This window comes from Crocuta crocuta, unplaced genomic scaffold (genome assembly GCF_008692635.1).
Source record: "Crocuta crocuta isolate KB4526 unplaced genomic scaffold, BGI_CrCroc_1.0 scaffold275, whole genome shotgun sequence".
Classification (NCBI taxonomy): Eukaryota; Metazoa; Chordata; class Mammalia; order Carnivora; family Hyaenidae; genus Crocuta; species Crocuta crocuta.
Genome location: NW_027530497.1, coordinates 1,679,333 through 1,705,851, shown reverse-complemented (window position 1 = coordinate 1,705,851; position 26,519 = coordinate 1,679,333). Strand labels below are relative to the sequence as shown.

General features: G+C 43.9%; 2 pseudogenes across 2 annotated transcripts; both read right to left on the bottom strand.

Annotated features, from left to right (window-relative positions):
- Positions 1-330: 330 nt before the first annotated feature.
- Positions 331-1,016, bottom strand: LOC144233687 (immunoglobulin kappa variable 4-1 pseudogene; annotated as a pseudogene). Its single transcript, XR_013335732.1, has 2 exons — positions 953-1,016; positions 331-749 (listed from the first exon to the last, which is right to left on the bottom strand). The product of XR_013335732.1 is annotated as an immunoglobulin kappa variable 4-1 pseudogene (transcript).
- Positions 1,017-18,480: 17,464 nt separating this feature from the next.
- LOC144233686 (immunoglobulin kappa variable 4-1 pseudogene) lies at positions 18,481-19,189 on the bottom strand (annotated as a pseudogene). The gene is made up of 2 exons (XR_013335731.1): positions 19,107-19,189; positions 18,481-18,899 (listed from the first exon to the last, which is right to left on the bottom strand). The product of XR_013335731.1 is annotated as an immunoglobulin kappa variable 4-1 pseudogene (transcript).
- Positions 19,190-26,519: the final 7,330 nt, after the last annotated feature.

Below are 26,519 nucleotides of genomic sequence, written 5' to 3'. Positions count from 1 at the left end.
AAAGGAGACCAAGAGAATAAGGAATTACAAGAGAAATGTTCCAGAGTCAAGGAGGCACAGGGAAGAAAGAATTCATCCATCAGGGTGTGAAATTCACTAGATCCTTCGACAAAGGGTAGAGACGAACCTTACTGGCTCAACTATGCCAAATGTCCGTGCAAAACACACCAGGTCCTGTGACACAAAATCTCATGACATCCTTCTAAAACATCTTTATGGCATTTGTGCTCACTAATCTCCACTAAAAGGGATCCAGAAAAAGCCACTCCCCTTAATTTTCCCCTTGTCTTTAAACAGCCCTGTAAGGAAGAAGTTGGGAGAGGTGGCTTCTCAGGCGGACTCAGGAACCTGTGCATTCAGGGCTGAGCAGGGAGGCAGCAGCAGGTGCAGCAAAGCCTCCCTGACCCAGGGCCCTGGGGAGGAGGTTTGGGTACGAGGCTGAAGCACTGTGGGAGGAGAGCTATTATGCTGCTGACAGTAATAAGTCGCCACATCTTCAGCCTGGAGGTTGCTGATGGTGAGGGTGAAATCTGTCCCAGACCCACTGCCGCTGAATCGGTCGGGGACTCCAGACGCCCGGGTGGATGCGTCGTAGATGAGCAGCTTAGGTCGCTGTTCTGGTTTCTGTTGGTACCAGGCTACATCGTTGCTAACACTCTGACTGGCCCTGCAGTTCATGGTGACCCACTGGCCTAGAGACCCAGCCAGGGAGGCTGGAGACTGCGTCATCGTGATCGCCCCGCAGGCACCTGCAATCACGAGGAGGTAATGAGGATACACACGCACTTTAGCGCAGACACCCTGAAATATGGCATTTGAGAAATATGCATGTCAGCGCATAATTGGGGCTATTTTGGAAAGAACCAGTATTTCTTATTATATCTTCAAAAATGTTTTTAACTCTAAAATGATACTACTCCAAAAAGCATGTGGCAAATATGAAATTTCTCACCTGAGACCCACAGCAACAAGGATATGAGGACCTGCCTCTGTGACACCATCTTGCTGTCCCTGCCTGCCTGATGCAGCTTAGCTTACATGGCAGAGGCCCCTTTTATCAAACCTGAGCAGCTGCTCTGGGCCAGGGGGCAAGGTTGGGGTGAAGTCTATGCAAAGCACCTGGTGAGTAAGGAAGCAAACTCCATGAGCAGTGGGTTATAAAAGTATCTAATGTAAATTTAGAGAGAAAAAAAGATCACAAAAAATATAGCTGTAGGACTAGAAACACAGAAGTTAACTTAGAAACTCTTAGACCTACTTAGAAATTCAATATGACATACTGCTACATGACCTAATGGTGAGCTTCTATTTGAAATTCAAGAATGTTGTTCAATGTATTGAGTTTCCAGAAATGATGAGCTAGCCTCTTCATATCAATAATCATGGTGAAATTATAAAATATGCTGGGAAACAAGAAACAAACAATGGAAGGAAAGAAGGAAGGAAGGAAGGAAGGAAGGAAGGAAGGAAAGAAGCACAAAGGAAGGAAGGGAGGGTTAGAGGGAGGGAGGAGGGAAAGGAATGGAAGGCACAAGAAGAAAATGGAGAACTTTGGACCCAATGTTTTATAGAATCTCTTACCAAAATTATTGGGACTCCAAAGCCATTTTTTTCCTGCAGCTCTGTAAGGATTCTGCAAGCCCTTGAGCTCAGTTTTGGAGCTGTTCAAAGGGCCAGAGAAATGGGAGACAGGCTCAGAACATTCTCACTGTAGGAGAAAGGTGGGACTCTAATTTGAGCTACGGAAAGTCTGAATCCTGATTTTTAGTTATTCTATTTTTTCAGTTCAATATTTCCATTTGGTGTGAAATTAGCTAGTTAATTACTCTAGGTTCTTTCAAGAAAACTTAGCTCCAGGGTGCCTGGGTGGCTCAGTCAGTTGTTGAGCATCTGACTTTGGTGCAGATCATGATTGCACAGTCCATGAGTTCAAGCCCCAGATCTGTCTCCAGCCCCACACTGGGTTCACTGCAGTCAGCACAGAGCCCGCTTTGGGTCCTCTGTCCTCCTCTCTCTGCCCCTACTGGGTTCACATTCTCTGTCTCTACCTCTCTCAAAAATAAATACACATTAAAAAAAAGAGAAAGAAAAGTTTCATCCAATGGTTTGAGAAGTCAGATCAGGGTTGCCTGTTCCTAGTCCTGCTGTTCATTCTCCAGCACAGGAGAGGATAGGGGTGGGGGGCGTGCAATTCCCTTAAGAAACTGAGTGTGCATCACCATCAAGAGAGCATAGGATTTTGGGACTACAGGTCTACTGCACGTCCAGCTACTGAACTCTACCAGTCTTTTCTGAGTGTGGCGGGTACATGGCACTTGCTTGGTCAGGTGGCACATTGGCTCTTCTACAGATGTCCATGTGGCTTCTGCACTGCTTTTGGGCCTGAGAAATTTCATAAGACCCAGCAATACTCTGTATCAAGTACACCCTAGCTGGGAATCCATACCTCACCCTCACCTAGGGCCAATTCTCCTATCACTCAGCCCCCCAGTTTGCCCCTAGGGATGGTTAATTTTACATGTCACCTTAACTAGGCTAGGGTGCCCAGTGGTGTGGTCAAATGGAATTCAGATGTTGTCCTGAAGGTAGTTTTTGATGTGATTAACATTTAAATTAGTAGATCTTGCATAACACAGGTTACTCTCCATGATGAGGGAGGGGGCCTCATCCAATCAGTTGAAGACTTTAAGAAGAAAGATTGAGGTTTCCCAAAGGAAAAGCAATTCTTCCTTAAGATGCAACAATAGAAAACTCGGCCTTGGTTTCCAGCCTAAAGATTTCCCACTCAAGGCTGCAGTATCAACACCAACCTCGATTTCCAGCCTGCCAGCCTGCTCTACAGACTCTGGACTCGCTATCCCCCACACTCTCTATTCTCACAATCTCTGTCTCCACGGATATCTCATTGGTTGTGCTTCTTTGGAGGATTCTGACTAATAACACTCTTCACATCCCCCAGGTCCATCTCTTTAGTCTGGAAGAATGCCCTGCACAGCACTCAGTTCTGCCTCCCCCCTGTCGTTTCCATAGACCATTCTTATCACTTCTCTTACTTTTCAAAGCTCTCATGGGGCAGGCCTCAACTGCTGGGCTGCATATATGAGACACCTAGCAAGACAGGGTGGGACAGGTCTATTCTCTCCAATTATATCCTCTTTGCAAAAAACTTAAGGGAAAATCCCATTGTAATTCTTTTTTTAAAGTTCATTTATTTATTTTGAGAGAGAACACAAGGGACTGTGTCCTTCTAAAGCATCCTTTCTTGACAACCCCAAAGCCTCAAACCTTCAAAAATTTAATATTGAGATCTCTAGGTGAAACCTGCAAAGGAATTTGTCCACAGCTTGGTCTTTGAATCCCATCTCTGAGATACACTCTGAAACTAGGCAAAAAAAAAAAAAAAAAAAAGGAGCCCATATCCAAGAAAATACTAGTACTGCTGCTGCTACTACTAATAATAATAAATAGCAACACCGACACAGTCTATTTCCATGTGCTGAACACATGAAGACCTGATATGTGTTCAGTGGTGCACTGAGGGCTTGCTTGTCTACAGTAATCAGTTGCACAATAATCCTCTAGAAATGAGAGGTTCTCAGAGTTCAGGTTGTTCAAGGGACCAGTGATTGTAGGGAAAAAGACAGGAAAAACATCTGATCTTGAGCCCATAATGTCTACTCACTGATGAACTCATTCATTTAAAAATTAAAGTGCCTTTACTGTTATAATGTGAATGTAAAGTGTACACCTGGGTGAACATGAGCAGATACATCCCCCCTCTCACCTCCACTCAGATCAAACAGACACACCCACCCCAGAGTCACACTATTCCCTCATGCTCTTGCCAATCAATGCCATGCTCCATCCCTACCACCAGAGGCCGCCACCACCTCTCTTATTTCCTACCCATGTAGAGCTAACCTTCTCTGGTCTTGTACTAATGTAATTGGAATCATAAAGTATGTACTTTTTCGTGTCTTGCCTCGTTGGCTCAACATGTTCTCTGAACTTCCTCTACGTTGATAGTGTGGCAGTAACTTGCTCCTTTTCACTGCAGAATAGTTTGTTGTTATGAGAAAATGTCATAGTATCTTCATTTTTCAATAAATTAATGGCTTCAGATTTGAATATGTTATCATTACAGTTCTTAAGAACATGTTTTCAAAATCTTTGGTGAAGATATGCACTCACTTCCCATGGATGTATTCTGAGGCATGAAAGCACTGAGTCACAGAGCCAGCCTCAGCTTTGGTAGATACTATGGAACAGTTTTCTGAAATGGGGAACATCTTTACCCTTCACCAACCATGTATAACATTTCCACTTGCTGTAATTCCTTTCCCCATACTTGCTATTGTCAGACTGTTTATTATATCTGTACTGATAGTTACTGAAATTGTTAAAATTTACATCTCTGTGATGACTAATGATTAAGTAATTTACCATAAGTATTACTATTGAGATGCTATTTAGATAGTTTGTTTCTTGGGCAGTGCTTAGTCTAGTCAGACACACACACAGGTGGACTTCAATTTTTTTGAGAATTCCTTATATCTGGGACCCCAATAGTGGGTGCAAGAGTCAGACAGGAGGTGCTTTCAGGATACTGAGATCTGGAGAAGCCGGGGTCAGAGAGGGGCTACCTAGTGTGTTCCTTATAAACTGAAAGTGGATCTTTTGTCAGAAATGTGCAGGAAAATATCTTCTCCCATTTTATTGCTTATGTATTTACTTCCTTAATGATACATTTGAAAAGGAATTATTAACTCTAATGGGGTCTAATTTTTTTTCATTTCATTTTCTTCTCATTTTGTGTGCTCTGGGGGTGAGGTAGGTCTGTGCAACAGATCTGATGTTCCCTCTTGTTAGGAAATGACTTTATGCGTGTCTCAGTATGTCTGAAACTTGCTTCCACTGTCTTCTGGTACTCAGATTGAGGGGAACTGGCTTATTCCCACCAACATATAACTCTCAGTGTCTATGGATATAACCACAAGTAACAATAACTTATTAGTTGTGCGTGCCTGAACTGGCATGGGTCCATTTGCCCAGGGGATACTGGCATGAGAGCCTCCATTGGCTTGAGTTCACTGAGTTAATGGGAATGATGGAGAGGAGGGCCTGCAGGGTGCTGCTTAGATTCCCCTTCGCAAATAAGAGCTATACCCCTGCAGGTGCTGAGGTCTGCTGCTGGCCACCCTCAGCTGGTCGCCTTCTGAGGACATTACCTTGCTGAAGAACGAACTGGCCCAAGGTTACACTTCTTTTCCAGGAAAGACAATAATCACTGGATGCAAGGGTACAAAGCCCAGCTCCCTTGCTCCACTCCAAGTCGACTCTGTAGAGCGATTACATCTCTAAGCCTCCCTGTGGGGTAGGCAGTGGATTCACTTGAACCCCCTTCACAGCTCAGTTTCTCTATCTATCCAATCCTGCTTCCTGTGTCTCCATTCCAGAGATGTGCATCTCAAGAACACTCCATAATAAATAAGTCTGAAATCTCTCTGTCTCAGAGTTGATTTCCCAGGGAATCTTGGGATTCCTATGGGGAATGGGTTTCCCACTGTCACCCTGTGACAAATGGGATCAGGGAGCAGCACAGGCCAGAAAGTAGTGATAAGTTCACAGGTAGAGTGTGTACAATTTCCAAAAGGACCAGCAGGTGCAGAGCAACATCAGAAATAGGGATCTGTAGCAGTGACGAATCAATCATGGGTTATTAAGGATTGAATTCATGTGTAGACTGTTATGCCAAGAGACACAGAGACCACCCGAGAGCACTGAAGCTGAATTAAGAGCATCTTTATTACCGGCCGCAGCCAGACAGAGTTAACACAGAACTCTAAATGTGCAGTCCCAAGTCCAAAGACTTAGGACTTTTTATAATGAGCAAGCAGGCAAGTGGGCAGTATAGAAGCAGAATTGAGCAGTTATAGTAAAAAGGCTACAAAGTGATAAAGAGAACAGCCCTTATCCTGCTGTGTAGGAAAACATTCATTATTTTGAAGGCAAGGTTGAGGGCTTGGGGGAGTTTCAAGGGAAAAGCCATTATCTCAAGGACAAAATATGCAAACCGTGTCATAAATAACCATTAATAGGGAACATTAATCCTTGTCTTCTTATTGGTGGTTTTCCTTACACCTGAGGATAGTTATATAGCCCTCCGAGTGCAGGCCAAGAAGTAAACTCAGGGTCAAGATGGAGGGACCGAAGCTAAATTCATGTGCAAGAAAAACCCATGGAGAATTTCATGCATATGATTGGAAAACTCTAGGTTGGGTGAGCTGAGGCCTACAATCACAGCTTCTGACTCAGTGCCTGGACCTAAGCCAGTTCACGTAACAGAGAGCACTGCTTGAAGGTGAGACCAAGTCCTCTGGCTCACAGCCTGCTTGGGATTCTCTCTCTCCCACTTTGTCCCTTCCCTGCTCACTCTCTCTCATAAATAAATAAATAAACTTTAAAAAACTAATTTAAAATAATAATAATAATCTACCCAAAAATTACTGCTCTAACACTGTTGGTGGGAATACAAACTGGCACAACCAATGTGGAAAACAGTATGGAGTTTCCTCAAAAGAATTGAAAATCCAAATACTATATGACACAATAATTCCCCAGCTGGGTATGGATCCAAAGAAACAAAAATTAATTTTAAAAGCTATATGCACCCTTATGTTTATTGCAGCATTACTTACAATAGCCAAGAATCACAAGCAAACTAAAAGTACTAAGATAGATGAATGGACAAGGACGATGTGGTGTATATATAGATATAGGTATAGACATAGACATAGATATATAGATATAGATATAGTGCAGTCACAAAAAGAGATGAGATCATGCCATTTGTAACAACATGGTTGGATCTAAAGGGTGTTATGCTAAGTGAAATAAGTCCTACTGGGAGAGACAAATATCATATGATTTCACTTGTAAGTGGAATCTAAAAAAAAAATGAATAAACAAAGAAAAAGAAAAGAAGAAAAAGCAGAATCAGACCTACCAATACAGGGAACAAACTGGTGGTTGCCAGAGGGGAGTGGGGAGTGGGGGATGGGCAAAGTGGGTGAAAAGAAGTGGGAGGTACAAGCTTCCAGCTATGGAATGAGTAAATCATGGGAATTAAAAGCAGAGCAGAAAGAATATAGTCAATTAGTCAATATAGTCTAGATACTGCAATATCTAGACTGGTGACAGATGGTAGCTACACTTATCGGGAGCAGAGCATAATGAATGAACTTGTTCAACCACTATGTTGTACACCTGAAACTAACATAACATTGTGTGTCAGCAACACTCAGCATTTTAGGGGTTCCTGGGTGGTTCAGTTGGTTAAGCTTCCAAGTCTTGAATTTGGCTCAGGTCATGATACCTGCATCATGAAATTGAGCCCTGTGTTGGGCCCCACGCTATCAGTGCAGAGCCTACTTGGGATTTTCTCTCTCTGCCCCCTTTTCCCTAAATAAATAAATAAATAAATAACCAAACAACCAAACATTTTTAAAAAATTTAAAAACACAAAAGGATTAATGCTCTATTTTGAGACACTGCATCACACCTGCATTTTTTCCTTCATTGCACAGGCTGTTACCAAACTCGAGCCCATTGAGAACCGACTTATCCCCAGATTTTCTTTCTTCCCTTTCCTCCGAAGGCCAAGCATCTTCGACACTCAGCAAAGCTCAGACCCCCTCGAGGGCCACCGTGAGGTCTCTGAGACACAGGAAGCATAGGCCATACCCTCCCAGTGTCTGAGGGAGAGCAGCTTGGCCCTCAGCTGCTGAAGGAAGTTTTGTTCATGTCTGTAACATTGGGGTTTGGCAACTACCCCACTACTGACAGTAACAGTTGGAGCATCTTTGGCCTCCAGGCTGCCAATCCTAAGAGAATAAGAGTTCCCAGATCCAATGCCGCTGAAGTGAGACAGAGTCCTGCAGCCAGGTTTGCTGTGCCATGAAGAAGGAACATAAGAGAAGCTCCGAGCTCCTGTTGGTACCAATTTAAGCGGTCGGTGCCTATACCAGCGCTCATCTCACAGATGATCTTGAATGTGTCCCCTTGGGAAAGAGCCATGTAGGCTGGAGACTGGGTCAAGATGATTTCCCACTGGAAACTAAGGCCACATAGGAGAGGGCAAAGAGACAGAAGTAAGCAGAAACAAGGGTAGAGGATATCTTCCCACCATTCAACACGCAGATTTGCTGTGAGACTCAACCTTTTCAGAAAGAAACAGCTTGTCTTAGACTCTGAAAAGAGGTACAGAGTTTTGAGCTTCCCTTCTTTCTTATCCATGACACTGAGCAGCAACACGCTGAGAATTTGAGCTGGAAAGTCCATTATATTGACTGAGCCCCATCACAAGATAAACACCTCGTCTCATAAGAACGTACCTTAAAAACAGCTCTGAGGGGTTTGTGGTTTCAGAGAGAGATGCAAATCAGCAGGGTGTGGGTGAGGGGCTCCTGGCTCATAAACCCTTGTGGTCTTCCTACTTGTATAAGCATCGTGGGCATAGGAGAGGTTGTCAGTGCTTTTGTGAGGTGTGTGTGCCTCTGGGCACCATTTATGTGTTCCTCTTCAGAGAGGCTTACTTCAATCCCATCAGCAAGGAAAGCTCTATGACAAAGTGTACAAGGTAAATTTCCTCTGTGATGGGTGTCTGCTGTACATAATGTCCGACAGAAATCCCCAGCCTCCACAGGTCTGCCTCCTCTTCCCCTGGCCACTGCTCAACTGAAACCCTGTCCAATCACTAAGGTCTCCGCAAAAACGTCTGAACCACCCAGAGTGTGGAGAAACGAGCGCCCCAGTGTGTGATCTAGAACATAGATATCTTCAAGTATGTTCCACAAATGATAGGCCTTGGTTCCACCTAGACCTCTCTAGGCCACCAATCAGGCTGGGCCACAAAAACCTTTCCTTCTGGAACTGAGGGACAGCCTTCAGTTCAGTAGCATGACAATACAGTTAGCTCTCTATTCATGCTGGTTTTAAAAGGATCCTAAGTTTTGAGGAGACAGAATATAGATTTTGTTGATTTCCTCCCTAATAGTTATATTTCCTTCATTCTACCTTCTTGGATTTTTTCTTCTGTTCTTTTTTTCCAGGTAGACGTTTCAGTCATCGATTTGAGATTAGTCCTCTTTCTCTTCTAATTCAGGCATGTTTAGATTTGTATTTCTAACACTATTTCTTTATCAGCTTATTACGAATTTCTCACCAGGCTGGGGGACACATTGACTGTTTCTTCGTTTGGGAAGCCATAGGAGAAACAAGAGAAACGAAAAAGGAAACATGGTGTCGAGGGGTCAGTCTGATACTGTTCACAGCCCATTACCTGGGGAAGCTTTCGTACTCAATGTCCCTAGCACAGGAGTCATTTGGGTGAAAGAAATGAAATGAAAATGAGCAGACAAAATAAACCCTATGCGGTATGACTGCTGTAGCAGACAGACCTTAGGGCGGCTCCATGACAGCTACACCCCAGGACTCAGGCCCTTCCATTCAGTGTGGGTAGAACCTGTGACTTCCTTCCAGCCCAGACAATCTGCAGATTATTTTGCAGATATAATTATGGTCCCAAATGAACTCATTTTGAGCTAATTAAAATAGAGATTATCGTGGGTGGACCTCACTAAATCAGCATAAAGCCCTTAAGGAGGAACTAAGCCCTCTTTGCTGTTGATGGATGTCTCCTTGCTGATTTGATTAAGGATCTCACATGTCAGGAAATTTGGGTGGCCCCAGGACATTAATGTGACCTCTGGCCTATAGCCACCAAAGGCCAGGACTCTTAGTCAGACAGTTGCAATGAGAAGAATCCGCCAACAACCTGAATGGCCGTGGACACAGATTCTTCAAGCCTCCAGATGAGAATGGAATCTGGTCAACACATTGATTCCAGCCTTGGAGACTCCGAGAAGGGAACTGGACTCCTAGAAATGATGTGACAGTAAATGTATGTTATTTGAGCCACTAAGTGTGTGCTAATTTGTTGTGGAGCAAGAGAAAACGAATACAACATTAAAGTTTCCTATGTGCTGAGATCATGTTACAAAGTTAGAAATGAATGGGAATCTGGGCAGACAGAACTGTTACAGGGGGCTATTTGTCCCCAGGGGGACAGAGCTTCCCCTGCCCCCTTGGGGGTTGCAGAAACCCAAGGGAGACCAAGGAAGGGGTGGAAGGGATGTGATAACTGGCCCTTCCATCTCTGTTAGCATGCACACTCAGGCTTCCAGAGTCCACTTACCTGTAATGTTACAGAAAACAGAAAAAGAGAGGAGGGGAGACTGGGTGGTTCAGTTGGTTAAGCATCTGACTCTTGATTTAGGCTCAGGTTATGGTCTCATGGTTTGTGAGAACAAGCCCGGTGTCAGGCTCCACACTGGCACGGAGACTGCTTGAGATTCTCTCTCTCTCCCTCTGCCTTTCTCTTTCTCTCTTAAAAAAAAGGAAGGAAGGAAGGAAAGAAGGAAGGAAGGAAGGAAGGAGGAAAGGAGGGAGGGAGGGAGGGAGGGAGGAAAGAAAGAAAGAAAGAAAGAAAGAAAGAAAGAAAGAAAGAAAGAAAGAAAGAAGGAAAGAAAGAAAGAAAGAAAGAAAGAGAAATAAACAACAATAGAAAGAAAGAATGAATGAAAAAAAGAAAGAAAGAAAGAGAGAGAGAGAGAAGAGAGAGGGAGTAACTAAGGAACAAATGAATGGAAGGAACAATGGAAGGAAAAAGAAGGAAAAAGGAAAAAGGAAACAAGAGAAAACCTTGACCAGGTACATGGTGAGTATCAGAAAAAGGACACGAAAATTGGACAAGGAGGAAAGGATAATATACTGAGATCTAAGAATCAATCTTTGAGAAAGGCACACATATGGAGAAATCTGAATCAAAGGAGCAAAGAGAATTATCTCACAGTAGGCCCATGTCTTTGGTGACCCTTGTAGTCAAAGTCATGAATGACACTATGAGTAACCAGAAAACAAGAGATAACTGGGCAACTGGAAACCTACACCAAATGCTTTAATTTCAGGCACCAAGAGCCTACAGACAACAGAAGCATCGAGGCCACAGTGAGTTTGCCCAACATTTCTCTCTGTGCCACCCTCTCACCTGGAACCCAGAATGACAGGATCCATACCAGGGGATCTCCAGACCCCATCTCTGATGGCTGTAGTAGAGGCTGCTCCTCAGAGGCCCTGACCAGCTGCCTTTAAGGATGCCCAGAGCAGCCTGGAGCTTTGCCTAATGAGCACAACATGCAAAACAGCTCAGAAGATCTTGAGGTTGTGCTCAATGGGGACACATGTTCTCACAGCACCCTGTGGGACTTGGGGTCACCAGATATTTCCAGCTGGAGCTCAAGCATGTCCCAGGAGACTCTGTGACCAGTTTCTTAAATCTTTGCCATCTAGTCTGTCTGAGACACCACGTGTGGGAGTGTCCTGGGGCTGTCTTAACATTAGCAGAGTTGTTTGTCTTAATCCCTCAATTAAAATTTCATATAAGCAAAATTATGTATTTCAAGTTGTGATTATTATCAGGAAGAGAAAGCTGTGGGATTATAAAAGATGGAAACTGGGTGACCTGGTTCAGATGGGGAGGGGAGGTCGGCCCTACTGAGTAGACAGCCTCAAAACCAAGTCCTGAATTCTTATCAGAACCTGGAAAGGGTGAGAGGGGTGAGCATGGCAGTCTGGTGGAGGCTGGGGACCTACACTAATGAGTGAACTTGCCTCTGTTGGGTAAGACCGGGATCTCCATCTGCTCAATCCTGGAAACCAATGTCAAGCCCCTCCCGTCAAAGCCCTGACAGGCAGAAGGGTCATTTTTACTCAGAGTGGACAACAGCCAGTATCCAACTTCCTGTTCACCCTGCATCTAACACTAATGTGTCATGTACAGGCACTGGGAGCAAGCAGAGAAGAAAAACCCATGTGACCTCAAGCTCACAGGGTAAGAGGACAGCCTTTACCTACCACCTAACCACTTTCTCTCCCATGAGCTAATTCTTTGTCTTCTGCAAGATGCCCTCCCAAGTACCTGTCCCCAAACAGGAGCAGGCTCAACCACACTTGATGTATCTTCTCCTAATCCATAATTCTGATTTATCCTCTCCTAACCCATAATTCAAGTTGCTTATCATTTGTCAGGGGTCGGGCCAGGCAAGGGGGACAGCCCAGGGGAGTGGCTGGCAGGCAGCATCACAGGGGCCACCACAAGCCTTGACCCTGCCAGCTCTACCTTCATCCTCTGTGGGGATTTGCATCAACATCCGCCCCAAATGCCTCTGCCACAGGTCCAGCCCTGTAGCCAGACGCTGATAAATGGGGCTTCTGTTGGGACAGGGTCTAAGTAGACTGGGGAGGGGGAGAGGTAGTAAGATGGTGCCACCCTCCCAGATCCTTGGGCTTCTGCTCCTGTGTTTCAGGTGAAAGAATGTCTCCAAAGTGGAGGGTTCCCTTGGGGCAGGTCTTTGTGCTCCCTAAGAAGTGCAGTTTTTGGATTTGTTTATTGTTGTTTTTGTTGTTGTTGTTGTTGTTTTGATTGATTTAGAGAGACTGAGTGTATGCACAAAAGCAAAGGAGAAGCAGAGAGAGAGGAAGAGACAGAATTCCAAGGGTCCACGCTGTCCGCACAGGACCTGACATGAGGCTCGATCTCATGAAATGAGATCATGACCTGAGCCAATTTCAAGCGTTGGAGGCTTAACAAAGTGAGCCACCCACCCACCCACCCCAGCACCCGATACTTATCAACAGACTTCCAACTCACACCCTGTGAACTGCTGACATGCCTTGTTGCCTCAGTCTCTTCTAAAAGTTTCCTCAGCTTGTGCGCTCCCTCGGCAGCCCTCTCAGGGAGCTCCCATTGCCCCCTTCATTTCCCACTTCTAGACCTCCTACCAATAAAACTGAAAACCCAGCCTTTGAAATCAATAAGGTAGACTATGTCACCCAGTACCACTCCTTCCTGCACACAAACACCAGTCACAAAATGTCTCCTCATTTCTGGAAGGTTTTAGTTCCTGGCTCATAGACCCTCCCACATGCCTGCTAGTTTCGATACATTCATATAGGATCCTTCCATTATCCTGCTCTCTCAGTTGTTTCATTGGTTCCCCTCCAATTGTCTCTTCACCACCCAATCTGATCATTCACTCTCATGGCCATACCTTAGACACGTCGTTAGAAAATAACGGCAGCTACTCCATTATTAAAATGCTAAGCATCTCAGGCTCGCCCACTTCTAAGAGCTCTGCAGCTCACTCCACCTGCCATGGTCATAGCCAGCAATTTCTAGCTCTCATTAGACTGAGACCTGACATCTATAGGAAAATATATGCTGTCTTGCCATGGAAAATTCGGCATGTCTGTAGTGTGCCTGTCCAGGTTATCTCTACCCTTGTTCATTGTCTTTGAGCTATCCTGAAACTCTTTCTAAATTGTTGGTGACTAGTAGATGCATGGTTCTCTCCTGTTTAGTAATCATTTAATTGACTTCTTACATCACCTTGGAAAACCACTTTGCCTCCATCTACAAGGCATTCCTTTGCTCCATATATACGTGTGCTTTGACTTTTCCTTTGAACCAGTTACAACATCTTCCTAGTTCCACTCATAATGTGAGTGAAATAATTTAACATGTGATGATTAATATTATATCTCCATGAGAATAATAATTTTACTGTTCTCTGAAAATTATCATTTACCATATCTATTAACCTATCTACATTTTCTCTATTCCTAAACTCCTCATATTCTCATTTCCCTCCTTACTCACCTTAAATTCCATGATCCTTCTTTATAATGACTCCTCTATAAACAAGAATTTCCTCAGCCTTACACTATTTCATTTCATGCAACCTTCCATTATTTCATTCAGTCCCAAACTTCCACATGCCTACTAGAGAAAAACACAAAGCAATTCTGACTTCTCAAAATCAGATTCCTGACCAATCAATTTCTGAGGGCCCTTAATCCTGCCCCACAATCATCTCATTTCCCTGATCTGTTCAGTCTTCACCCTTTCTCTTTCCTTCTTTCTTCAAGTCCTAACAGCTCCTCCTCCTTCCTAACTTAAAGCCAAGTACCCCTTTTCCTAATTCCTAGGTCAACACAGGGGTCAGGGGAGAACATCCACGGACGGCCCATCTGTCTTCTGATGTGCTGGTATGGGTATTGCCACACTCTGCTTTTCTTTCCAGCACTGTGGGGAGGTGCACAGCCCTCCCACCTGAAGCCACTCCCTTTGAACCCATATCTCTTGCCTCCTCAACTGAATTGCTTGGCATTTCTCCCTCCTTCTTGGATTATCAGTGTTCTCCTCTCTCTAGCATCATTCCCATCAGTATACAACATCTTTAAAAAAAAAAAAACACTCTGATATAACATCTCTCTCCAGTTATAGTCTATTTCACTCTTCTCTTCACCATAAAGGTCACTATCTGAGCTGTCTACACTCACCGTCCCCAGATATTTTATCCTCATCCCTTCTTGAGCTTTCTACATTCAAGGGTTTACCTCCACCATCTCATTGAAACTTCTCTTCTCCAGGTCACCAGTGACCTCCACATTACCAAGTCCAATGACCACATGCCAGTCCTCATCTCACTAGACCCAACAGCAGCATGTAACACACTGACAACACCTTCCTCCTTGATAGACCTTTCCCCTGGACTCCAGGGCATCACAACATCTTGCTGGTCTTCCATCCCTCTGCTCCTTCACAGACTCCTTTGCTGGTTCTTCCTTATCACTCCTGCCTCAGAGCTCAGCCTTTGGGCCTCTGATCTAGGCAACGCTCCTGCCATTGCTTATCATATTCCAAGCTCCAGTCCACTTCTCTTCCTGAAACCTACACTTGTATATCCAATGGCTACTTGACAGCTGCATGTGGATCTATACACATCTCAAACTTAAAATGTCCAACACCAAATTCCTCATCTTCTTCCCCAAATCCACTCTTCCACAGTCTTCTCTATTGGAACAGATGGCAACTCCATCCTTCTAGAACTCAGAGAGAAACTCTGGAGTCACCCTGAACCTCTCTTTCTCTTACACTCCTTGTCAAAACCATCAGGATATTGTTATCTCTGTCTTCAAAATATACCACTGCTCCCCTCCTCCGCTGCCACTGACACGGACCCGAGCTGCCATTCTCTTTAGCCTGGATAATAGCAATGGCCTCCCAACTGTTATCTTTCCAGTGTAGCTTCCCAGAAAGATCCTGTTAAACTATGTACCAAAGTATGCCCTACTCTACTCAAAACTCTCCCATTTGTTACATCATTCAATGTAAAAGCCAAATCCTTAGAGAAGCCTACAAAGTCCTATATACAGTGGCCTCCCTGTGATTTCTTGGATCTCATTTCCACTTCTCTCCCTTGTACACTCCACTTTGGCAACATTGGCTTCCTTCTACTTCACCAATATGCTGATCACATTCCTGCCTCAGAAGTACACTATTTCCTCTATTTACAACCAACTACACCATTACTGCCTGGAAGTACTCTATGGTTCCTTCCATCACTACTTTGAATCATTGATTAATCACACCTTCTCAGTGCAGCCCTCTATGAGCCTCTAGAGTAGATTGGTTGCAAATACAGATCCTCCATTTTTTATCCTTCCCTCTACCCATGCCTTTTGCAATATAACCTTGCAGCTCCTTCTATCAAGAGCTGGGGTCAATTTACCCTCTTCTTCAACAGGATGAACTGCATTGATCATTACAACACATCAGATTGGGAATTGTGTCGTTATTAAGTGCTGGAAGCCGCACCAGCCTCTCTGGATGGCAGTCACAGCAAGGAAATGGCAGTGTTTGCAGCTCCTGCCATGAGAAATGAAAACTGGTATCTCCTTCTGCTACTACTGGCTCATGTTGGAAATAAGCCTGCTGGTATTGACCAGGCCTCACAGTATTCCATATCAGACCCATATTCTGAATACAGATACCTCATAAGGAAAAGCATATTCCTGCCTTTGCAAGAGAGATTTTAGATGAAAGCTCTATGGGCGATTGTCAAAAGGCTCTTCCTATGGGCCTTGAAGATCCAAGACTTAGACAATAAAGGGGGTTAAGAACACAAGAGTTGCAATTGAGCCTGGTCCGGAGACAAAGTGCCTAATTTAAAGTTAAGGTACAGATAAGGGCAGGACATAAGTTACTACATATATCTTTGCTAATTGGTGAAGCATAGCAGTCCCTTCCTCAAGGCCTACATTCCACAAACACCCTCCCTTATACTGGCAGCTGGGATGAGGATAGATAAGAATAGCTAAAACATAAACCCAGGTGCAAAGACGGACACATTTAGGGCCCCCATGATGGTTTCCACACACAAACCAATTCAGAAACATTGATCCTCTTGAGAGCCAGACAGAATGACTCCTAGCTTATCTATATACAACTTAACCTATATATTATCCTGTTTTTTACTAAGAGCATCCTGTTAATTCCTTGGTTGTAAACTGACTATGACGGAGATAATTCTGCAGAATATCAAAAACTTGTTATCGCAAAAGGCCTCCCATTGTAGAAATCCCTTTCTCTGACTTCATGTTGTTGCTGAACCTTTAAATAAAGACACCAAAACCGACAGGACAGAGATGCCTGCCTGGTGATCAGAAAGAATCTCGGGGCTCTCTCATTCTCTTTCGCTGACACCATCCATCCTTCAGGGACCCCTGGACCTGTTGGAGCCGGCGCGGCCTCCGACAATTAAGGTTAGGCTTCAAGATGCCTTGAGTGCTTTTACTAACTCACTTGAGGCCCTGTGACCTGTCACAGAAGCTTGGGGTTCGTCTGCCACACAATGAGGGACATGAGGTCCAGTTGCCAAGACAGCCCTCAGCCAACCACAGCAATGTGAAAGAGAGGAAAGAAATGTGAGCCTTTCTGTAACAAAAGCACCTAGTTGACCTGTCAGCTAACTTGAAACACACGAGCAAAACAGCCAAGGCCAATGAAGATCAGTCAGTCATAGTCTGTATTAACAGAACTGCCCAGCCATCTAATAAACATGACAGCAATAAAACTGCTACCATCCTAAGCTGATACATTTTGGGGGTGAGTTATTAATTGACAATAGCTAACCAATACACCATCTGATTTTAAATTTCTACTACTCATACCCCACTAAGCTCTGAATCCCCTCATTTTTCTTTATAGCACTTCCAAAACAACATAGTAAGTATTCACTGATACAGGTATTTATTGTTTGTCTCACCCAGCTGGTGTGAAAGCAGATATCCTTGCCTTTGATGCATAATAAACACTCAGAAAACATATCTGGGGGGCACATAGAGGGCTCAGTTACTTAAACATCTGACTTCAGCTCGGATCACGATCTCACAGTTCCTGTGTTTGAGCCCCAGTCTGGGCTCTGTGCTGACACCTTAGAGCCTGGAGCCTGCTTTGGATTCTGTCTCCCTCTCTCTCTACCCCTCCCTCATTCACACTCTGACTCTCTCTCAAAAATAAACATTAAAAAAACAACTTAAAAAAAAACACCACATATCTGGAATGAATTATATGGATTCCTTAATATGGGTTCTTTAACAATATTTCTAATCATATGAGAAGCTGTTTTGTACGTAAGTGGTCATAGCATACTGTCCAGGTTAGCTATGGTCTTTCCTGAAGTTAAATTGCATCAACCAAATATCGTAGAAGGAGGTGAAGAAATCATACTAAAATTCTTGGGATTTTCCCTGTTTTTTACTGAAATGGGCATGTTAATTAAACGTTTTCCAAGGAACACAAATTATGGAACACTTAGAGCCGTGAGCCCCGTCAGTCACAAGATTAGACCTGAATGCCCAAGGAAGACTTTAAAAAAAGAAGTGACAAATGGTGAGAACACGTGCTGAGGAACACTAGCCCATATTTCTAGAGTGACGTGATTAACGAATTAGATAAGTGACATTGTGAGAAAGTACACCTGGAAGAAATGGAGAGGAGACAGAAGAGGAGGTATGAAAGGAGATAGAGCAGAAATGAATGTCAGATACATTGGCCAGAGAAGCTGGAAAATAGGGTCCACGAAAGATAAAGTGAGAAAGGAATGCTACCTTCTACGTAGGGGGTTCTGAATCAGAGAGGTCAAAGGTTAATATTGGGAAGGTCCAGAGTTGGAAGGTGACTGCAGGTGAAGAAAGGAGACAAGAGAATAAGGAAATACAAGAGAAATGTTCCAGAGTCAAGGAGGCACAGGGAAGAGAGAATTACTCCATCAGGGTGTGAAATTCACCAGATCCTTCGACAAAGGGTAGAGACGAACCTTACTGGCTCAACTATGCTAACTGTCAGTGCAAAACACACCAGGTCCTGTGACACAAAATCTCATGACAGCCACTGTACGACGTCTTTATGGCATTTTTGTTCACTAATCTCCATTAAAAGGGATCCAGAAAAGGCCATTCCCCTTATTTTTCCCTGGGCCTTAAGCCTCTAAGGAAGAAGTTGGGAGAAGTGGCTTCTCAGGCAGACCCAGGAACGTGCGCGTTCAGAGCTGAGCAGGGAGGCAGCAGCAGGTGCAGCGAAGCCTCCCTGACCCAGGGCCCTGGGGAGGAGGTTTGGGTACGAGGCTGAAGCACTGTGGAAGTATAACTATTATACTGCTGACAGTAATAAGTCGCCACATCTTCAGCCTGGAGGTTGCTGATGGTGAGGGTGAAATCTGTCCCAGACCCACTGCCGCTGAATCGGTCGGGGACTCCAGACGCCCGGTTGGATGCTTCGTAGATGAGCCGCTTAGGTCGCTGTCCTGGTTTCTGTTGGTACCAGGCTACATCGTTGCTAACACTCTGACTGGCCCTGCAGTTCATGGTGACCCGCTGGCCCAGAGACCCAGCCAGGGAGGCTGGAGACTGCGTCATCGTGATCGCCCCGCAGGCACCTGCAATCACGAGGAGGTAATGAGGATACACACGCACTTTAGCGCAGACACACTGAAATATGGCGTTTGAGAAGTCGTGTACATGTCAGTGCATAATTGGGGCTTTTTTGGGAATAGCCACTATTTCTCAATCTACTTTTAAAATATATTTTTAAACTCTAAACTGACACTACTCCAAAAGGCATGTGGAAACTTGAAATTTCTCACCTGAGACCCACAGCATCAAGGATATGAGGACCTGCCTCTGTGACACCATCTTGCTGTCCCTGCCTGCCTGATGCAGCTTAGCTTACATGGCAAAGGCCCCTTTTATCAAACCTGAGCGGCTGCTCTGGGCCTGGGGGACAGGGTGGTGGAGGGGCGGGAGGGGACTCTATGCAAAGCACCTGATGAGTAAAGAAACAAACTGCATGAGCAGTGGGTTATGAAAGTACTTAATGTAAATTTAGAGAGATAAAATATCACCAAAAATATAGCTGTAGGACTAGAAACACAGATTCAACTTAGAAACTCTTAGAACAACTTAGAAGTTCAGTATGACAAACTGCTACAAGATCTAATGGTGAGCTTCTATTTGAAATTCAAGAATGTTGTTAAATGGGTTGAGTTTCCAGAAATGATGATCAAGGCTCTTCATATCAATAATCATGGTGAAATTATAAAATATAGTCAGAAACAGTAAACAGACAAGGAAGGGAGGAAGGAAGGAAGGGGTGATAGGAATGGAAGGCACAAGAAGAAAATTGGCAACTTTGGACCCAATGTTTTACAAAATCTCTGACCAAAATTATTGGAATGCCAAAATCATGTTTTTTCCTGCAGCTCTGTAAGGATGCTGCAAGCCCTTGAGCTCGGTTTTGGGGTTCTGCAAAGGGCCAGAGAGATGGGAGATAGGTTCAGAACTTACTGCGGGAGAAAGGTGGGACTCTACCATGAGCTAAGGAAAGTCTGAATTCTGATTTGTAGTTATTCTATTTTTTCAGTTCAATATTTCCATTTGGTGTGAAATTAGCCAGTTAATTAACTCTAGGTTCTTCCAAGAAAACTTAGCTCCAGGGTGCCAGGGTGGCTCAATCATTTGAGTTTCTGACTTTGGCTCAGATCATGATCCCTCAGTTCATAAGTTCAAGCCCCAGATCTGTCTCCAGCCCCACACTGGGCTCACTGCTGTCAACACAGAACCCGCTTTGGATCCTCTGTCTTCCTCTCTCTGCCCCTACCAGGTTCACATTCTCTGTTCCTATCTCTCTCAAAAATAAATACACATTAAAAAAAAGAGAAAGAAAAGAAAATTTTGTTCCATCCAATGGTTTGAGAAGTCAGCTCAGGGTTGCCTGTTCCTAGTCTTGCTGTTCATTCTCCAGCAGAGGGAAGGGGTGGGGGGTGGGGGTGTGCAATTCTCTTAAGAAACTGAGCGTGCATTACCATAAGAAGGGCATAGGATTTTGTGACTATGGGTCTACTGCATGTCCAGCTACTGAACTCTTCCAGCCTTTTCTGAGTACGGAGGATGAGAGGCGCTTACTGGGTCAGGTGGCACATTGGCTGTTCTACGGGTGTCCATGTGGCTTCTGCACAGCTTCTGGGCCTAAGAAATTTCCTAAGACCCAGCTATACTCTGTATCGAGTAGACCCTAGCTGGGGATCCATATCTCATCCTCACCTAGGGCCAATTCTCCAATCACTCAGCCCCCAGTTTGCCCCTAGGGATGGTTAATTTTGTGTCACCTTAATTAACTAGGCTATGGTGCCCAGTGGTGTGGTCAAATGAAAATTAAAATGTTGTCCTGAAGGTAGTTTTTGATGTGATTCACATTTAAATTAGTAGACCTTGCATAACACTGGCTTCTCTCCCAAATGAGGGAGGGGGCCTTGTCCAATCATTTGAAGGCTTTAAGAAGCAAGACTGAGGTTTCCCAAAGGAGAAGGGATTCTTCCTTAAGATGCAACAATAGAAACTCGGCCTCAGTTTCTGGCCTACAGATTTCCCACTCAAGGCTGCAGTAGCAACACCAACCTCAATTTCCAGCCTTCCAGCCTGCTCTACAGACTCCTGACTCGCCACCCCCCAACACTCTCAATTCTCACAATCTCTGTCTCCACGGATATCTCGTTGGTTGTGCTTCTCTGGAGGATCCTGACTGATAACACTCTTCACATCCCCCAGGTTCCACCTCTTCAGCCTGGAAGAATGCCCCGCACAGCACTTGGATCTGCCTCTCCACTGTCCTTTCCACAGACCATTCTAATCATTTCTCTTACTTTTCAAAACTATCATGGGAGAGCACTCCACTGCTGGGCTGCATATATGAGACATCTAGCAAGACAGTGTGGGACGTGTCTGTTCTCACCAATTCTATCCCCTCAGGGGAAAATTTTAAGGAAAAGTCCTATTGTATTTATTTATTTATTTATTTTATTTTGAGAGAGAGCTCAAGCCAGGGAGGGGCAGAGAGAGAGAGAGAGAGAGAGAGAGAGAGAGAGAATACCAAGCAGGCTCCACACTGTCAGTGTAGAGCCAATGGGGGGCTCAAACCCAGGAACCCTGAGATCATGACCTGAGCCTAAGTCAGATGCTTAACCTACTGAGCTACCCAGGTGCCCCTGCTGTTCTGGAATTACAAACCTTATGGCTGCTTCTCACAATCACTAGCCACACCTAGTGGCAGAATAAACCAAACGTGTATCTTCAGGATTCTTAGGACTTATCCTAAAGCTTTCTGAGAAAACAATTCTTCAGTTCTTTTTTTAAAAATTTCTTTTAAATTGTCAGAGAAATTTTGCATTCTTCTCTACGATTGGTCCATTTTCATTTTACTATACAATATTCTCATCACAAATTTTATACTTCTGAAAATCCCTACCACCATAGCTTGAGAAGCACCACTCGAGAAATGGCACAGCATCAAATTCTCTCAAGTATACTACAGCTGCAAAATAAACAGTCCCCATTGATATTTCTTTATTCTCAAGATAGCTTCAGTCTTTAATTCCAATTCTCCTATTGTTTTATCATGGATTTTTTGCATAAATTTTGGTTTTTAAATATTGCATTAAAATATTATTTCATCTGAATTATTGAGGTGGATTATATGTATATTATATCCATATACATATATCTCCATATATATCCACATACATATATCTCCATATATGTACCCATAAATATAGATATAGACATAGATATAGATATAGATCTTCTTAAGTTTTGTGCCTGGGGCAAGGACCTCACTGGCCTCACTCTGGTCCTGATTCCGCATAAAGGACTTTTAATACCTCAGACTTACCCATCTTCACTGTGAAGACAAAATTAGCCCCATGAATATTGTAATTGATATCTAAAGATACACAAATTTCCAAGGACAACCAGGAACGAAAGATTCTAATTGTTAAACTCCCAGCCCTCCAAAGTTTCAGATTCCTGATAGGAAAGAGGACCCCAGGGGGCAGCATTGCAACAGAGATGGAACCTGGGGTTGGCATTGAAGAGTTGGTGGCATCAGTAGTGAGGAGGCACTGAGTTCTCCTGAGGGGAGAAAAAACTCAACACAAAGATCAGAAAGGAGGCCTAGGGAATGGAGCAAAAGGAGAGGGGGCGAGGTAAGAAACACAGTTATACAGTAGCCAAGGGTCAGATCACACCATGCTGGAATGACCTGGAGATTTCATGAAAATCCCAGTGGCCAGTGACCACCCAGACCAGTTTCATCAGAACCTCCAAAGGTGGAAGCCAGGCAAAAGTAGTTGGGTTTTTAAAAAAATTTTTTTTAAATATTTATTTATTTTTGAGAGAGACAGAAAGGCAGAGAGGCAGAGGGGCAGAGAGAGATGGAGACCCAGAATCTAAAGCAGGCTCCAGGCTCTGAGCAATCAACACAGAGCCCGATGTGGGGCTTGAACCCACGAACTGTGGGATCATAATCTAAGCTGAAGTCGGACACTTAACCGACTGAGCCACCCAGGCACCCCCAGGCATCAGTAGTTTTTAAAGTTCTCCAGGAGATTCCAATCACAGTGGCCAAAAATGAGAACCACGGGTGTAGGCCTAGAAGGATGTGACAAGGAGTTTTTAACTGCAATGCGAAATCTTTGAATAGCTTTAAACAGGGAAATCATTACATCTAGTTTCCTTTCTTTTGTTTGTTTTTAAAGATCACACTGGTTACAAAAGAGAATCAATCATCCAAAAAACCTGCTGCTCATCAACCACCTATCTGTAAATTTGGTTCTCCTGTAAACAAGGCTGACAACTGAAAATCAGTATATACTAAGAAACAGGGCTGAAGGTAGAGAGGCAGAAAGGGAGTTGGGGGGGTGAACCAAATGTTTATACAGGGGTAATAAGTTTACAGGGATTTTATTTTACTGTCCTACCTAAATTCTCTGTAAGACTTATAAACCACTTATTTTAAAAATAATTTGATTGTCCTATACCTGCCTTTTTTTCCCCTCTTCTAATATTCGATGACTTTTTATCTAAAAACAAGAAAATCTGACTTGGCTTGTAATAATTGTTTTGTTACCTAGAAACCTCAATCATCTGCTTAGCCGTATGTAGGTTTGTTGGCTTATACAACACTGCCATCTATTGGCAGAACTTCACAACTGCGCCCTGACTATTGCGGTGAGTCGCACTAGGCAATGTGATGGTTTCTTTTTATTTTCATTTTTAATATTATAGCAATGGCCAATCATAAACAAAGATCACATACATGGGCACACATGTGTGGCCAAAACACATGGTTGAAGCCAATCCATTAAGAATTTTAGTACATTGTTAACTGATAAGGACTTATAAAAAGAACTACTATGCTACTATAGTAAAGAACTAAAAGTGATTCTCTAATATTATCTAATTCCCAGGTTTTTTAAAATATTTTTTTATTTATTTCTAGGAGAGAGAGAGAGACAGCGTGAGCAGAGGAGGGTCAGAGAGAGAGGGAGACACAGACTCTGAAACAGGCTCCAGGCTCTGAGCTGGCAGTCAGCACACAGCCCGACGAGGGGCTCGAACCCACAAACCGCGAGATCATGACCTAAGCGAAAGTCGGACGCTTAACCGACTAAGCCACCCAGGCGCCCCTCTAATTCCCAGTTTTTATTCAAGCTACCTTGATCATCTCTACACACTGTTGTTACAGTAAGTTTGCCTGAATCATGGTCCAGGTCCAGATAAATGTATGATTAATCAAGTTTCACCAAAACCTAAAAAAAAAAAAAAAAAGTCTGTATTTTACAAAACCTGTCCAGGAAATAGTAAAAGAGTGCAAACCACCATTACATAGAAATATAAATCATGGCATGGGACTAGGATAGCCTTGAGACCAAAATCAAAGACTCAACATAAAGAAAGGTAGAGAGACCGAACTCACTTATAATCCTCAATGCAAGAAAAATATTAGAAAGTTGTATCCATTGAAACTTCATCTGACTGCCTGTGGTTGGTATCTAGCCAGAGAAGCCTGGTGACATGAGGGAATGTTTTTCCCACACAGAACCCTGGGCAGGGGTGGAACTGCTGCCCCAGGACCCAGGTTCTTCTCCACCNTGGCCATCTGGATGTCCTCTTTGGAGAAGTGTCTGTTCATATCTTCTGCCTATTTCTTCACTGGGTTGTTTGTTTTTCGGGTATCTCCACCCCCAAATTCTTAGGTTGAAAACCTAATACCCAAGGTGATGATATTTGGATGTGAGGCCTTTGGGTGTGATTAGGTCAGAAGGGCAGAGCCTTCAAGAACAGGATTAGTGCTCTTACAAGAAAAGAGTCAGAGGAACACCTGGGTGGCTCAGTCAGTTAAGCATCCGACCTTTAAATCTGGATCAGGTCATGATCTCACGGTTCATGAGCTCGAGCCCCGAGTCCAGCCCCACACAGACAGTGTGAAGCCTGCTTGGGATTCTCTCTCTCTCTCTCTCTCTCTGCCCCTCCCCTGCTCAATGTCTTTCCTCTCTCTCTCTCAATAAATAAACTTAAAAAAAATCAGATAGCTCCCACTCACTTTCCACCGCATGAGGATACAGTGAAAAGAGAGCCATCGAAGGAGTAGACCCTCATCAGACACTGAATCTTAGCCTTCCTGGCCTCCAGAACTGTGAGAATTACACTTCTGTTGTTCATAAACTGCCCACCCTGTCTATGGTCTTGTGTGATAGAAGCCCAATGAACTAAGACAAAGGGGAAGGAGTGTCCTTGCTGCCTCAGGCTCCCTGTGTGCTCTGGTGGTACTGGGGGAGCAGTGGGGGATGGGCGTTCTCACCACCTTACCACCCAGGAAGAACAAAAGTGCTGGCTCCCTATTCAAACCTCTCAGACACCTTCCCAGCAGGTGGTCAGGCACCTCCTTCTCATCATGTTACAGTCTTCTGCACAGCACTGAAGCCCCAAAATACCACTCTGGGGTTTAAAAGGAAGGAAGGGAGGAAGCAAGAGGAAGGAAAAAGGGAAGGGAGCAAGGATGGAGTAGAGGGAGGGAGGGAGGAAGGAAGAAAGGAAGGAGAGACGCTTGTTGATTAATCCATAAAAATTCTAAATTTTTCCTAATTAAACTATATATCCAAGTTGCTTCAATGTGATATATTCTCAAATCCACATATTAGTCAATTTCAATTCAAAGAGCAATCACTGAGTACTCAGTATCAAGGCACCATGGAGAATACAGAGTGACCTGGATGAGGTCACTTGCCTGAAGTTGCTCAGCCTCTAGCAGAAAGATGAGAATCTCATCACAAAAATCCCATGAAGCAAGGCAGGATGTTGGAAGCGTGTGAAATACCACATCACCAGAGTAATTGAATGACCCACTGGAGCTGTTGTGTTCACTCAATTTCCACTCTCTCTTTAAATGGCCATCAACTCTTTGGCCACAACGGAGAACTTTATTTTGTATAAAGCTCCTCATCCCCGTTAATCTGGTTCCCAGCCCAGTGCAGTGGCAGTGACTCTGAGATTGGGTTTGCTTTCATAATCAGTAGTCTTGCAATTCACAATGCAAGTCTTATGCTGAAGGTGGCCTTCATCAGCCTGTGTCTCTAAGAGACAGCATGAAAGAGAACCCCACCCTCTGCTATCAATTAGAACTTTACGCAAGTGAAAAATAACTTCTAATACATTAAATTTTCAAGCTTGGGATCGTATCTATTAGAATAGCTATTATTGCCCTTCATTAACACACTCACCAGCCTAATGATTATCCTTGGACCAACTAGGAGCATTCTGCAGACTGGCTGAATCAACTCTGTTTAGTGAAAATCACTGAGTGGTTCTTGGAAGGCAAAAGTTTAGACCCTTCCCTTGTGTCTACAACCTCAGTATCATTAGGGCACCATGGTTTCTCAAAGACAAAAAGCCAGACAGTTAAGAGCTCTTTCCAGCTTTAAAAATTATGTTTGGTATCCTGACATGCTGAAGAAAGACATGTATGTTAATGTTGCTCAAGGTCATTTTTCATTTTTTCACTGGATTTCAGAAAATGCATTAAAAATGTCCCCTCCAACTTGGACCAGAGGGCAACTGTGCAAAGAATTTTCCTGGTCTGCAAATATTTTCCCAAGTGCTTCAGGAAATGTAACGGAAGTGCTTTAACTGGAAGGCAAGACATCTGGTTCTTCCCCCATCCCAGT